This window comes from Protomyctophum parallelum (assembly GCF_964188405.1).
Source record: "Protomyctophum parallelum genome assembly, chromosome: 15".
Lineage (NCBI taxonomy): Eukaryota > Metazoa > Chordata > Actinopteri > Myctophiformes > Myctophidae > Protomyctophum > Protomyctophum parallelum.
Genome location: NC_139710.1, coordinates 5,857,123 through 5,870,864, shown reverse-complemented (window position 1 = coordinate 5,870,864; position 13,742 = coordinate 5,857,123). Strand labels below are relative to the sequence as shown.

At 42.3% G+C, this 13,742-nt stretch overlaps 1 protein-coding gene across 3 annotated transcripts in view; it reads left to right on the top strand.

Moving 5' to 3' along the window:
* The first annotated feature begins 12,814 nt into the window (after positions 1-12,814).
* kat6a (K(lysine) acetyltransferase 6A) overlaps positions 12,815-13,742 on the top strand; it is a 50,319-nt gene continuing 49,391 nt past the window's right edge. For 2 of the 3 annotated variants that reach the window (XM_083784505.1, XM_083784503.1), the window contains exon 1: positions 12,815-12,920. The gene's annotated coding sequence lies outside the window, so the exon portion shown is untranslated. Of the gene's footprint in view, positions 12,921-13,204; positions 13,318-13,742 lie in introns of those variants that run through there. The other variant, XM_083784504.1, reaches the window with a different exon arrangement.

The following is a 13,742-nucleotide window of genomic DNA, read 5'->3' as shown; positions in this document are numbered from 1 at the left end:
ACTGAAGCTTACCCCATGCACTACTCTTATCAATCTTTCTGTCTTCATCTCCCCTATTCTATCCTTCCCGAAACTGGTTCCGACTCTGAATGTGTGTGGCTTCACTTTTTAGCTGCCGCAATGAAAATGAATGTGACTGACCTTAGTGATTTGATTCACGGGCAGTAGCCCGTGCTGCTGCTACGCCTTCACAGTTCAGACACGGGGCGATAAATCAAGTCGTTGTAGTTTCTTGTTCTTCCAGTTAATAACGGGCCGCATCGATCACGTTGATAAATATAGCGGTGATCCGTGAGATTTCACACTGTGTGTAGACTGTATCCTCGATTTTACGGCTCATTCCAAATAAGACACAATGTGTAATTTGTAAGCTACTTTTCTGATTTAATGACTTTTAGACAGTCTTTAATCTAATCTTTTTTTTGTAGCCTATCTAATAGGCTGCCTATTTGCAACAATCTGCTTCGTGTGCTGTGAACCTTGATGCTAAAATAGTGGATAGGCTGCTTTATTTTATACATGTCAACTTTATTGCCAAGTGCTTTAAAGAAAACTAGAAGAAAACGTGCTCCTTGGAGCACAGCCCGTCTCCACCAGGTCAGGAACGTTTGTTGAGGGAGTGATCATAGAAGTAGCAGTTAATACAATAGTCAACAATAAACAATAAGACATACAGTAGGCTATAGCTGGAACTTGTAGTGTGTTTTGGAGGATTTATAATGACAGAATCACAAAGAAAAATAAAATGTGTTTCACCCAACCAACTCGCTCCGGGCGTACAAACTCAGTAAATCTGCCTAACCCTAAACGTGTTTCTAACCTTATTCTCAGTAAAACAAGAACCGCCACACAGAGGAGCGGTCAGCGTGAGGTAGAGATGGATTATGCATGGTTTATGGGCAAAGGTAGGCCTACATGATACCTTTCACATAAATTGGCCTCCTGGTGGCGCTCTAAAAGGCAGATTTGAATACACAGATATAGTAGGCCTACCGTAAAAGCGCACAAACACTTGACCTTTTATAGCGCCACGTGATGGTCATTTGAAAAAATGTCAAATGGCATTTCTTCTCGGACTAGGGGGAATGTGCGTGCAACATTTCACAGAAATCACACGCTGTGTTCATGATTTGAGGCATTTTGTTCAAAACGCCTCAAATCATGCACTCCTGCAAACTTTGGAAGGCAATCTTCTATATCTATAGAGCGTCGCAGTCGAGAGACCCGGACAATGATTCCCCGTTCATTTTCCTCATAGACTTTTCAAAAAGTATTTATTTAAAGACGTTCTGCGGACAGAGCAAACTCGAGTTGTGACAAATCATGACAATAAACAATGTTTTGGGCTGAACAAATAATTAGAAAGAAGGGAAAAAACGGCAGGTAACACTTCTTTTGTTGTTTTTTTTCTTTGTAATTATTTGTTTGGTCCAAAATATTGTGTGTGTTTGTCATGATTTGTCACGACTCAAGTTGACGCTTAAAAGGTCTTTAAATAAATACTTTTTGAAATGTCTATGGGAAATATGCATTGGGAATTATTTCCTGGGCCTGGCGTCGTCATGAAAGGGGGTGAGACTGCGACCTCTATAGTCTATAGGCTATAGCCTATGTAACATTTGTACTAAGTATTGTTATGGTAGGCCTAGTATAATAAAAATATTTTGAATACATATTTATTACAGTAAATATTACTTTTAAGATAAGAAAAAACGTACAGAAAAGGAGACCATGCTTAATAAAGGCATGTGGTTTTTGAGGAATACTATATAAAGTTTTTTATCTCAATGTGAACTCCTTAAGATAACCTGATGAATGTCTAATAGATCAAAACTTTGTTGTATTCCCATGAAATATTTTTCTTTCAGTATGTTGGGGGCCTCGTCTGGTCTTCTCCTACGCACCTGTCACCTTTGTAGGTGTGCAAAATACATTTATCTCAATGTGAAACCTCGAGAACAATTTCTTAAGGGACTCATACTGGTCTCAACAGACTCCAATTTTAAGTAGTAGACCTCCCCCATAAATAAAAAAATCAAGGTTTCTTAAACAAGATAAGTATATTTGCTGTACAGTAAGAAAATAACAACTATCTTATATAATAACATGCCTTAATAACTCTATTCATATAGTCATTCATTCACATTATATGATGAATTCCTGTTCTGTTCTTTAGCTACATAGAAGTGTCTATTTGTATGTCTCTAAATGTTTTGATGAATTGAACAATGTGGACCCTGTTGTAAACAAGTGTAATGCTTAATTGGGTCGTCCACTCACAGTTGACAGTCTTTGTATTGAGTTTGTGCTTAAAATGTACTGTAAATTCTACAAACTGTTAATAAATATTTCAATCAATCAATCAATCAATCAATCACTGTTTTCACTTCAATGTTCAGCTGTCACATAGCCCAGAATTACATGTGACACACTTGTATGTTCGACGAAGAAAGCTTTATACACAGTGAAATATGCTTAGTTTGGATCCTTAGATTTATCTTAAAGGGATTGTGACATTTAAAAAAAGGTTTTCGAATTGTTCTTGTTTTTTTTAGGTTTTCTAATATCAATTGCACCCAAAAAACATGAACTTTTAACATTCAGTAGATTTTCTGTGATCTGGGGCTTTCTGGCTCAAACAGGTGCTCTGATTTGCCGGCAGTAAGTGACATCACTTACTGCAAATCCCATATATGTCAATGGGATTTGCCAGCAGATGTCACTGTTTCACTGTGTTGCCTGTTTTCATTGTAGCTCAAAAGGCCCAAAAAACCCCAAAGAAAACTTCAGACCACAGACAATCCACTGAATGTTCAAAGTTCAGGTTTTTTGGGTGTAATTGAGGTCATAAAACCTAAAAGAAAAAAGAAAAATAAATGAAAATGAATGTCATAAAACCTTTAAATCTGTTTTGTATCACATGTTTATTAGCCTACATGATAGGATAAAAGAAGAGGGCAATTTGCCTTTGTTGGTACGTTATGAACTCGGCTTATTTGATTCCATAGTCTTTTGGAACCACTCAGGAACGGCATTTAGACCAAAGCTTAAAATTGCTTACTCAGGGTGGGATAATGTCGGGTCTCTGATCTATAATTATTATTAAGTGTCTTGAGACAACTTGTGATTTGGCAGTATAATTGAATTTAATTGAATTGAACGCAGAGTCTACATGCAGAATGCAATGACTTGTTGGCTTACCAAAAGGCTGTTAGCTTTATTGGTTGACTATCATTGGGCTTGCTATGCTGGCTGGCTGGTCAGAGACTTGCTGGAGGCACTGGCTGGCCAATTGCAACAGACTTTAGTGTATTATTGGCTATAGATCTGGCTGACTTGTTAACTGGTTTGCTGCGCTGGGCTAACTGATTGTGCCAGTATGTATGAGAAATGGAGTAGGCTGTCATGTGTCAGCCATGATAAATGAGCAGGTGTTGAGGGGTCTGTGTGAGTCACTTGAATACCTTAGCACAGGGGTCAGCAACCCAAGATGTTGAAAGAGCCATTTTCGACCAAAAATAAATTCAAAATCTATCTGGAGCCGGAAAGAAAATTACGCATTATAATGCAGCTTGCCAAGCTTTATTATCTCCCTGGTTGCAACGAAAGTAGCAGAATTTAGCATGCTTTCCCTGGAAATGTCTTTCAACGTTACTTTTTGTTGTTGTTTGATAGCTTCTCACTGCAGATTAAACATACAGGCAGTCAATCTGCATTGGCTGTGAAGGCAAAAGCCTCTGTCCACGAACTGTTAAATCCTCTGTTTTTCGTCGGCTATCTTTATTTCTCTCCCTGTAGAAGCCATAGCGTAGCAGGCAGCAGCCTCACACACCCACTGGATTGTTTATAATAGACACCTGGCTGGCACGGCACTGAGTGTGTCGCATGCTATGACGCAAATTTTAGTTTAGTTAAGTTTTCCAATTTTGTAAAAATCTGTAGAATAAATATTAAGAATGCTTGTCACGTTTGGCCTCCTACAGAAACCATAAATGAAAAATAATTTATTGCTACTTTTAATGCTACAGGGAGCCACTAGGGGTGTGCTCTAGAGCCGCCTGTTGCAGACCCCTGCCTTAGCAGTTGCTCTATGATGCCAGTATCATTCCTAGATTCCTAGACTCTGGCTGCAGTAAAAAGGGGTTGTTGTCAGGGTCAGGGAAGGCCTTAGCCTGAGGCTAGGCTCTGTCTGCCTGCTCTAGAAGGGTTACGCTGTGCTGGTGCTGAGCTGTCTGATGACCTAAAGGAGAAGTTCACTGAGGATTAGGTCTACTGCAATATATCCGTTTCCTTTCAATCTGAGCAGCAATCACGCATTGGTACACCTGCTGTCCCAGAACACATGAGAGATGCTCCGACATTGAATGGAATTTCTGAGGAAATGTGATGGATGGGAAATAATATTATCCGTCCTGTCATATTTCCTCACATGGAAAACACTTCTATCACTGTCAACAACTAGGGGAGACGGGGGTAATGTGAGACACTGGGTAATGTGAGACACCCCCTGTATCACATGACCACAAGACATTTGTGTCATGTGACCATTATATGTTGAAGCCCCTCCCATTTCCTACCTGCCATGGAGGAGAGGACCTTATTGTGCTGTGGTAAGCATGTTTTTTTCACAAAAATATGTTTTTTGCATGTAAAAGTTAATTTTCTTGTCGTCAACATAATCAGCTGTTGTGTCAAAGCAAATTAATTCAGGTAGAAAAACTTAAATCATACACGTTGATGAACTACCATCATATACATCCATGAGATTGCTGCTAGCTGAAGATTAGCCTGTATTGCTAAAAGAGGTCCTGTTTACCAAAATGTGGGTGTGGGGTAAAGTGAGACAAATGCTCTGGGGTAAAGCGAGACACTGTCTCACATTACCCCACCATGAGGCAGAAGTTAAGTTCAGTCTTAAACATATTTTAATCTAATATTACATTGCATATGTTTTATTTTCTATGTCATAAACATTGTAGAAAATGCCAAGATACTCCAGAAAGACAACCTGGGGTGGAACCGCCCTTGTAGAGATGGAGAAGGCAGCCGCTGAGAGCAAGGCAGAAAAGAAGATAATACACCAGAAATATATGCACAATTGCACAAATTATCAGAAGAATCCTGGGAAAGCATGGGAGAGACCCACATTTGCTATAAAGGAAAACGATGTGGCACATGTTCTGAAATGTGATGTGGCGAAGAAGCTGCCACAACCTAAACAGCGTGGAGGAACCACACAGAGAGAGCAAATCCTCATCTTTAGAAACCAGTGACTTCCACGAAAGTCTGGATGGCAACCGAGGAAGGTCAGTGACGCTGGAGAGACAGCTGACCTCCAGGAAAGACTGGCGGGGTAACAGGGGCCAGCAGCCCCTGTCGCAGCACTCGCAAGAGGGCACCAAGCAAGCTACAGAACGTACAAATAAGCAATACCCCAGAGTCTCCCGAGAGGAGGGGAGGAAGGGAGACTCGATAGGACAGATTCAACGACAACAACAATGCCAGTGACACCGACTCAGAGAAGTCTTCTTTGACTCAAATACACCAGAGTAAGACTAAGTGTGGACACTGGACAAGGATGGACACATGCACACCGCACAGACGAACAGTCTGGTGAGATGTAGGAGAACCCTAGGCATGAGGCAAACCATAGTCCTAGAGACCTCAGTGCCTGCAGTCCCCCAAGAACACACAAGGCCGAGGGAGCCTCCTGTTGGTTCAGGCATGACAGAAAGGACAGTGTGCAGATCTTCGGGGGGTTCCCTGGGCGAGCTGGTCGCTGGGGTGTGGTCAGCACTGGTTTGCTGCACCTGGCCAGCAGGTCACTGCGTTCCCTGTTGGCCGGGTGTGGCCAATGCTATAGCTGGTTTCACCTCGGTGATGGCTGTGCCCGGGGCGCCCCTCCACAGATTTGTCTATAGCTGGGTGCATGGAGGAGAGGGGCAGTGACTTGGCCAAATCACTGCTGACCCGCCAACTGGAGAGTGTAGTTGTTGAGGGTTGAAACACTCTAAGACGTTTGGAGACCACCTGATAACCTCTCTTCCAGGCCAAGGCTTCATCCATTAGAAATAGATTATAATCACATCGTTGATGTATAAAACAAACTGTAACCTTCAGGGCTGGAATGTAGAGTAGGCCTAGTTGTAGCTGTAGCTGTTCTAGCTGGTTCTGATGGTGCTGAGCCCCTACTAGCCTGCTCTAAGGGTCAAGTGTTCCGAACCCAATTGCTGTCTACTATGCTAAAGTGACACAGATACATTCCCGGTCTTAATGGGTTAAATGGGGGGAAACTTCGACCGAGAGAAACGTTTATCTCTTTTAGCAAGTGTTGCTTTTTGTAGAGATGTGAATTGTGTGCGTGTGTGTTGTGTTCTAATCATTTGAATGTTAATTAAAACATTTTGAATTACAGAATGTTGTCTTTGATTCTGTTCAGACTTACTTTCAAGTGTTTAGAAAGAAAATGTGGTTAATGAGCAATTCCCATGATTCTGTTACTAGTCTGACATTAGTTTTGGAATGTGTGGTTGTCAAGCTAGCTGTCAGTGTTCTAACTGTTAAAACAAGTGTTTTTATGGTAGTTTTAAAGTGAAAAGAATAAGTGGTTCACTTTACCCCATTGATTTTGCTGGTCTGTCTCACTTTACCCCAGCCCTGGGGTAAAGTGAGACACCTGACCACTTTTTTTTAAAACAATCATGTTTTCACTGCCCTTTGTCTTGGATTCATTCTAATCATTTCCATTTTTAGGAAACATCCCTGACTGATATATCATTTACGCCTACAGGGGAGCAAATGTAAAAAGTGTCTCACATTACCCCCGTCTCCCCTATAGATGTTGTTACCCAGCAGGTCTGAATATATTTGTTACCAGTGCTGCTATAACTCTAATCCGCCCGTAATCCCGTATCCTCCATTCCTCTATCATTTGAGATTTTAATTTACATCAATATAATTATATAGCATCCCCCATCTGTTGCCTCTCACTAGCACAGGGGGGAGACAAACCACACATTATCTTCACACAGCCCGTAATCTAATTATTCAATTACAGATTATATTGGACGAAGAACTGCTTCATCATGGTTTACATAATAACAAGAGAGGTCTTGATTGCCCATGTAATGTGATTTAGCCCCATAGAGGACCACTCATCCTGCATAAAATGTACAGTTTTGTCATCATTACCTCTGAAGTCTGTGTGTGTGTGTGTGTGTGTGTGTGTGTGTGTGTGTGTGTGTGTGTGTGTGTGTGTGTGTGTTCAAATTGAAGTGAAAGATACATGGTGCATGCTGATGATGACGTCATGGAAGCTTAAACATCAATTGGGGTTCATTTGTTGATTAAACCAACATATCCTCATTGTTATAAATGTCCATTCTGGTCTCCTAATGAATCTGATCGAGGGGATCACAAGAGATTCTAACACTGAGGAGTCCATGAGAAGGAGGAACTGAGGGCCTTGTAAACGGAGGAGGTTGGTGGGTTGCGGGGGTGGTGTGTGTATAGCTTAGTGTGGTTTGTGGTGGGCAGAGACAAGAGGTGGGGTGGGTAGGTTAGGGTGGTAGGGTGGGGGGGTGGACTGAGCACAAAGCCTCCCGAGCACCAGAGGTTAAGTCCCCCCACCATCACCAGGCCCACAGGAATGTGTGTGTGTGTGTGTGTGCGTGTGTGCGTGCGTGTGTGTGTGTGTGTGTGTGTGTGTGCGTGTGTGCGTGCAACAGAGAGAAAAAGAGGGTCCTGGTCTGGAGGGTGCATTGTTGTCTGAGGTGCATCCTATCCTGCTGCTTGGCAAACATGAGACCGCTACATACTTCACTCTAACTTGGACTTGGGAAGGAGCCTAAAATGTGGGAGGTCTGAATACCAGAACATGCAGACTGACAGACAGGACATAAACATATGATATAGACTCACTAGGGGCTTTTTTGTAAATAGAGTTTATTAAATGTGTAAATTGTGAAATACAGTTTGGTGTTCAGAACTGTACTTTGATATTCTCAAGCTAAATTATTCCCATAATGTTTGTTTGCTGTTGGTGATGCATGGACAAAAGGGGTCCAATATAGCGGTTCATTTAACTTGTATTAACATTTGGAGGATGTAATCTGAATCTGATTAAATTATAGATGAATTTGTATGTGTCTTGCTGTAGGGTGTAGAGCAGGGTTCTCAACTGGTGGTTTCTAAAAGAAAGTTGTGAAACATTCTCACAGGGTCAAATTTAGAACAACGTACATAGAAGAACAATGTGTTACAAGTATGTTGGGTTGGACCTCACAGAGAAGTCAAAAATTGGGTCTCAACTACCAAACCAGTTGAAAACTACAGAGAATCTAAATGTAAGAGCAGTCACTACGTCACATTGCCTATATTTATTCAAAAGATATACGGTAGATAAACAGATCCTGTTTGACATGTGTATACATTTAAACAAAACCAACTAAATAAGAAGTGTAGTTAGTTAGCAGCAGCTACTAGGAGTCCACTGTGTATAGCCAGGTATCCTGGTATTTTTCCTATTTCACCTGGACAGCTGCTTCAGTGTCTAGACTTGTATGATAAAGGTGGTGGTTTCTGCCAGCAGCATGGATTATTGCCCGTAGGAGCATTTCTAAAAGTGTGTGTCAGGACCCAGATGTTGATCACAAGATATTCTGTCAGGGTTGGGGACCTTGAATAACTGTAATAGCAATAATGTCTTAATAATTGATATATCTTATTAGGTTAGATTTAAAATTAACGTAATTGTATATTCCATCTATAGCCTATTCCATTTCCAATGCTTTAGGTCTGTAATGATGGCTATTGCTAAATGTATGACTAGGGACAAAAAAGGGGTGCATAGTTCATACCACTGTCCACTGCCAAACCGGGTGGCCTAAATTCAGAGAAAAATGGCTTTTAATTATTAATTATTCTGTTTGCTATGGACGATCACAAGACACGTGGATCGACGCAGTGCAAGGTTTATACGTTTATAGTTTATAACAACTAGACCTGTACGTGCCCGTGCACAGGTGAGGGGACTTTGGCTCATTAGGCCCACTGGCAGAGCCTGACCAGAGCCTTTTGTAGTGGTTCTGGAGAACCGTGGGTCCGACCGACTCGATACCGGGCACTGCACTCCCTGCGGGGGTGTGGAACGCGTCAAATATGAAGTCGATGGGGCAAACGGTTCTCGAGTTACGTGCATTACACACACGCACGCAGACAGAGACGTGGCACATTTATAGTTGCATCGCGATAAGTTGAAAGCTTGTCGATCGGATATTTTCAGATAATGCTTTCCCTACAATACGGATGATGGAGTTTAAGTGGTTAATATATAATTTTTAATATAAAACATATGTCCAGCGGTTTTGAGATTAGCCCCAGACTGACAGACAACTCACATAGTATACTCACAAACTTGAACTTCACAGACACTCTTCTAGACCGCTCGGCCCCTAGGACACACCATAACAATCTGAAGTCCTACAAAAACTAAAGAAAAAGCACACTTAAATGCGGTTATGAATCCTGACTGCTGATAGAGCCAACACAATCGACTGCTTCAAGGGCAGCCTTTGAATTGTAACAATTGAAAAACACAAGCAACCAGGTAATATCTCTCACTGTGACGGCTGGCTCTGCTCCGCTGTGATTGCATTACGGTCTGAGCTATTTATGCATGTTTATTGCCTTGTCAGAGTTCCCCCTCGACTCCAAATGTACCTACACTGAAGAGACTGTTCACAGTGGCAGGACAATTGATTTATAAAACCGAGTACCTGGTTCTCAGCTCTCAAAAGCGAAAGTCTCTTAGGCACTTACAAGTGTACTCCACCGCTCTCCTTGAACACTCTGGAGATATGAATAAAGGAGCTAGCATTTTCAGATGGGAGAATGATTTAGCTGCCACTCAGTACTCCAACAAGCTATATACTTCACCTTCCAGTTGCTCCTATGTCCCTTTGGGTTTGACATGCTTGGGTATAGCATGGGCCATAGGGCAGTGGGTGTATACAGGGAGTGGGAGCTAAGCACGGGTGGGGGGCTGGGGGCACACTCCTGGGCAGACACAGGCACTGGAAATTTCCGTTGTATGTTTCAGAGCTTTTTCACGATGGGAGGGATCTTGGTGGAGGGGTGGAAGTTTGTGGTAGTGGGATGAGCAGTTGGGGTTTTGGAGAGTTGGCATGGAGCCAGCCACAGCAGGAAACTTGCTAGTTCACACGGACGAATAGTGAGTCCTGGTTTCTGCCTAGCTTGGCTATTTATGCATTATAGCCCTCCTTTCAGTCATGACACAAACAAATACACCAAAAATAGGAAATGTGTGCAATTGTAGCCTATAGTTTAAAGTTTACACATTTGGCCTGTAGAATGACTTCTGTCTCTCAACACAAGAAGTGTCGTTTCAAACTATTAAAAGGTGGTTATTTCCTTTGATGTTGTCAAAGTATTTGGAGCCAGACTGGTGTGTGTGTGTGTGTGTGTGTGTGTGTGCGTGTGTGTATATATATATATATATATATATATATATATATACAGACAGCCTACTGTCTGTCCTTCCATAAAAATAAATAAATGATGATAAATGATGCATAATTACTAATTAGTCATCATTAGTCCTCATATATATATACACACACACACACACACACACACACACACACACACACACACACACACACACACACACACACACACACACACACACACACACACACACACAATAGAGCATGTCACAACAGGTACGCTGCCTGTTTTATATTATATTCTGACAGGGTCAGGCAACTTCAATAGAGAGTTTTATGGTCAATTCAAAAGAACATGCAGCTTACTTATCCTAAACCTGAGTCACATGTCAAACCACTTTGATTGTACTAGACCTATTGCTGGACTTCATTTGTAAACATCCTGTTTTCTGAAACTAAACAGACAATCAATCAGATCTTAGGACACTCCCCCCCAAACACCCGGGCTACATCCACACTACTTCCATACCCAACATAAATGTAAATGTAGCCTATATTATTATGCTACTCATAAGTAATCTGAAGTTCTACCAAATTGTTTTAGGCAGTCTAAAACAATTAGGTAGAACTTTAGATTGTGTGATCATTGAGTGCATCATTGATATTGATTTGTAGCCTAAATTAGGCTACAAATCAATATCAATGATCACACTTTTTTTGCTTCAAGTTCAGTCAGATATATTTTTTCGTCTGTTTGTCCATTGAACAGAACAAGTATACAGGCTACAGTACACGTCTGCCTTGGATCATGTGACATTATTTATTCATGGTCTGATGCCATGCAGGGCTCTCCTGAGTGTACTCCATCTGTGAGATATAGGACTATATATATTTGGCCTCTAGAGGAAAATATCGCACAGCATGTTAATAGGTACCAGTTATTTACATAATAACAATTCATCAACTTAATTAACAAATTAGTTTCACTAAAATGGAATGAGAACTGGTCCCTAAACAAAGGGAAGCAAAAGAGGTGATAAAAAAATGGTGTAACATGGGATAATAACCTGAGGCTTAATTGGTCCCTAACCCTATTAGACTAACTTACTGTACAAATTCCTCCCAAAGGACTTGTGTACACTTTGTTTTGTTTCAAAGCTTCAGTTAATTTAATTTGCACTGTCATTAGCCCATAATGGAATAAGGACAAGTGGTTGCTCAGGTAACACAGATGTATCTCACTGTAGGCCAATCATTAAATTGCATGTGCAGGAAAATGTCATTGTTATTGATTGTTTTTTCTTCTGAACAAGCTCATAGTGAATTTTGAACACCTGCAACTATTCCACATGGATAGGTTAGATTATATTGCAAAGCAAAAATATTATTAAAATATCGATATCTAAATCATTTTACTTCAAGGCTGTTAAATCTTTAGTCTATTTGACACTATCACTATCTCGACTGATTCCAGTCGCTTGTTGCGCATGTGGCTGATGGAGTTAATTAGCATATACTTTTTATGGGATTAGATAAAAAATTTAGAGTGATGCCTGTCCCTGTCCATATATGTCACAGATGCTATATTCATTTTATGTTGCGCTCCTGTGAACCGTAAAAACTTGATCGTTTTCTAAATGTAAATAATTAAGAGAAATAATTTGGTCCTAATGTATTGTGATTTAAGATGTGTTGGATATGATGGGGAATGGGGATATAGTGGGGGCATTGCGGGCAATTTACATAATTCATTTATTTTATTTTATTGTTATTAGCCACGTATCATAATCTGCCTAGCAAGGCAAATGGTGTGCATTATCGGGTAATAGCATACTACTGTGTCTGTAGATGAAATCCACGACATAAGTAGACCTATATCTGTGTGTGTGCCTGGCTGGCAGCTGGCTCCAAATCTTTCAAAAAAATACAGCTGCGCCTGCTACAATAGACTGCAGATCTCTCTCACACCAGGCAGTGTGGAGGGTGTCTCACTTTGATCTTTAAATACCCTCTAACGTTAAACCCCACTCGCTTGCTTTGATTTTTCCCTCCGGTGGAGCCAGCTGCAAGAATAAAATGTAGACGTTCCCTTGGACGCTCCCGTGTCTGTGTGTATGCGCACAGCGGAGAAAGCGTGAACACCTATCCCTTTTCCTCCTTCACCATCTGTCCCTTTCTTCCATTTCATGTTGTTCAACCGATATCCACCCCTACACACACAGCAACAGCTCCGCTGTGCCCACCCCGCTCCCCTCGCAGTGCGTCTGCAGCCCGCACGATTGCAGACGGTCCCTAGCTCCCCCCTCCCCCACCAGGCAGCCGAGCTCCTGTTTCACTCAAAGATGGCGTCAGCTTTGGAGCCTCTAGTATCTGGCTGCATTTTTGGGCTTGTTGTTGTCTCTGATTCGAATGATTTTTGGCACGTTCTCCGCGGCAACTCGACACGAAATTCCGGTGAGTAGCGGCTTGTGGGCAGAGGATATTACACGGCATCCGGGCTTCCCCCCTAAAACCCCGAACGGGACCAATTCTAGGGCTTTCTGGGAACCGCGAGAGGTAGAGGGAAAGGAGAGGGTACGGAGAGATGATGATCGCGGAGGGAAGGAGGGGGGCACGGGGGGTGGTTGGATGGAGGGGGAGCCGAGGCCTACCTCGCTCCGGCAGCGGCCTTGTCTTCTCCTGCGCACCGCAGCAGGCAGAGGCGATACGTGGGAGGGAGGGCGGCTGGCGGAGGAAGGAAGTGAGCGAGCTGGGGAGTGTTTGGAACAACGCCGCCACTCGGGCAACCAGTTGTATTTTCACTCGCACGTGAGGCCGAGGAGGAAGGCCGAGTGTCCACAAAACCCAGATCGTAGGAAAATCCGCCTCTGTGGTGTCTAACTGTCTTCATTTTTTTTGCACTTGCCCGTTAGCCCTTCCTACGGTCGTCTGAGTCTGCAACTTGCATTGTGCCTGTCGGAAGGCCGCGGTCTTGCCATTAATTTTAACCGTGACTTTCGAAATCCGGTTATTCGTTGTGGCCGCTGCGACGCGGATTGTTGCCTGTTTGAGAGTCGACTACGGCAGCTGTAGACATGATGGCATCGCTGTGACAAACGTTTGTTTCACGCTGTTTACCTTCTGGGGCTAGCGGATAGTAGTAACATTAGCTTGTGATGAGGAATGCTAACGGTAAGTTGTTAGCAAGGTGTTAACGTTAGCTTGCTAAACAACAGCACTAAGCGGGAAGGGAAGGTTTGCTGTCACATAATTGCCTGTCATATCAGTGAGAGTAAA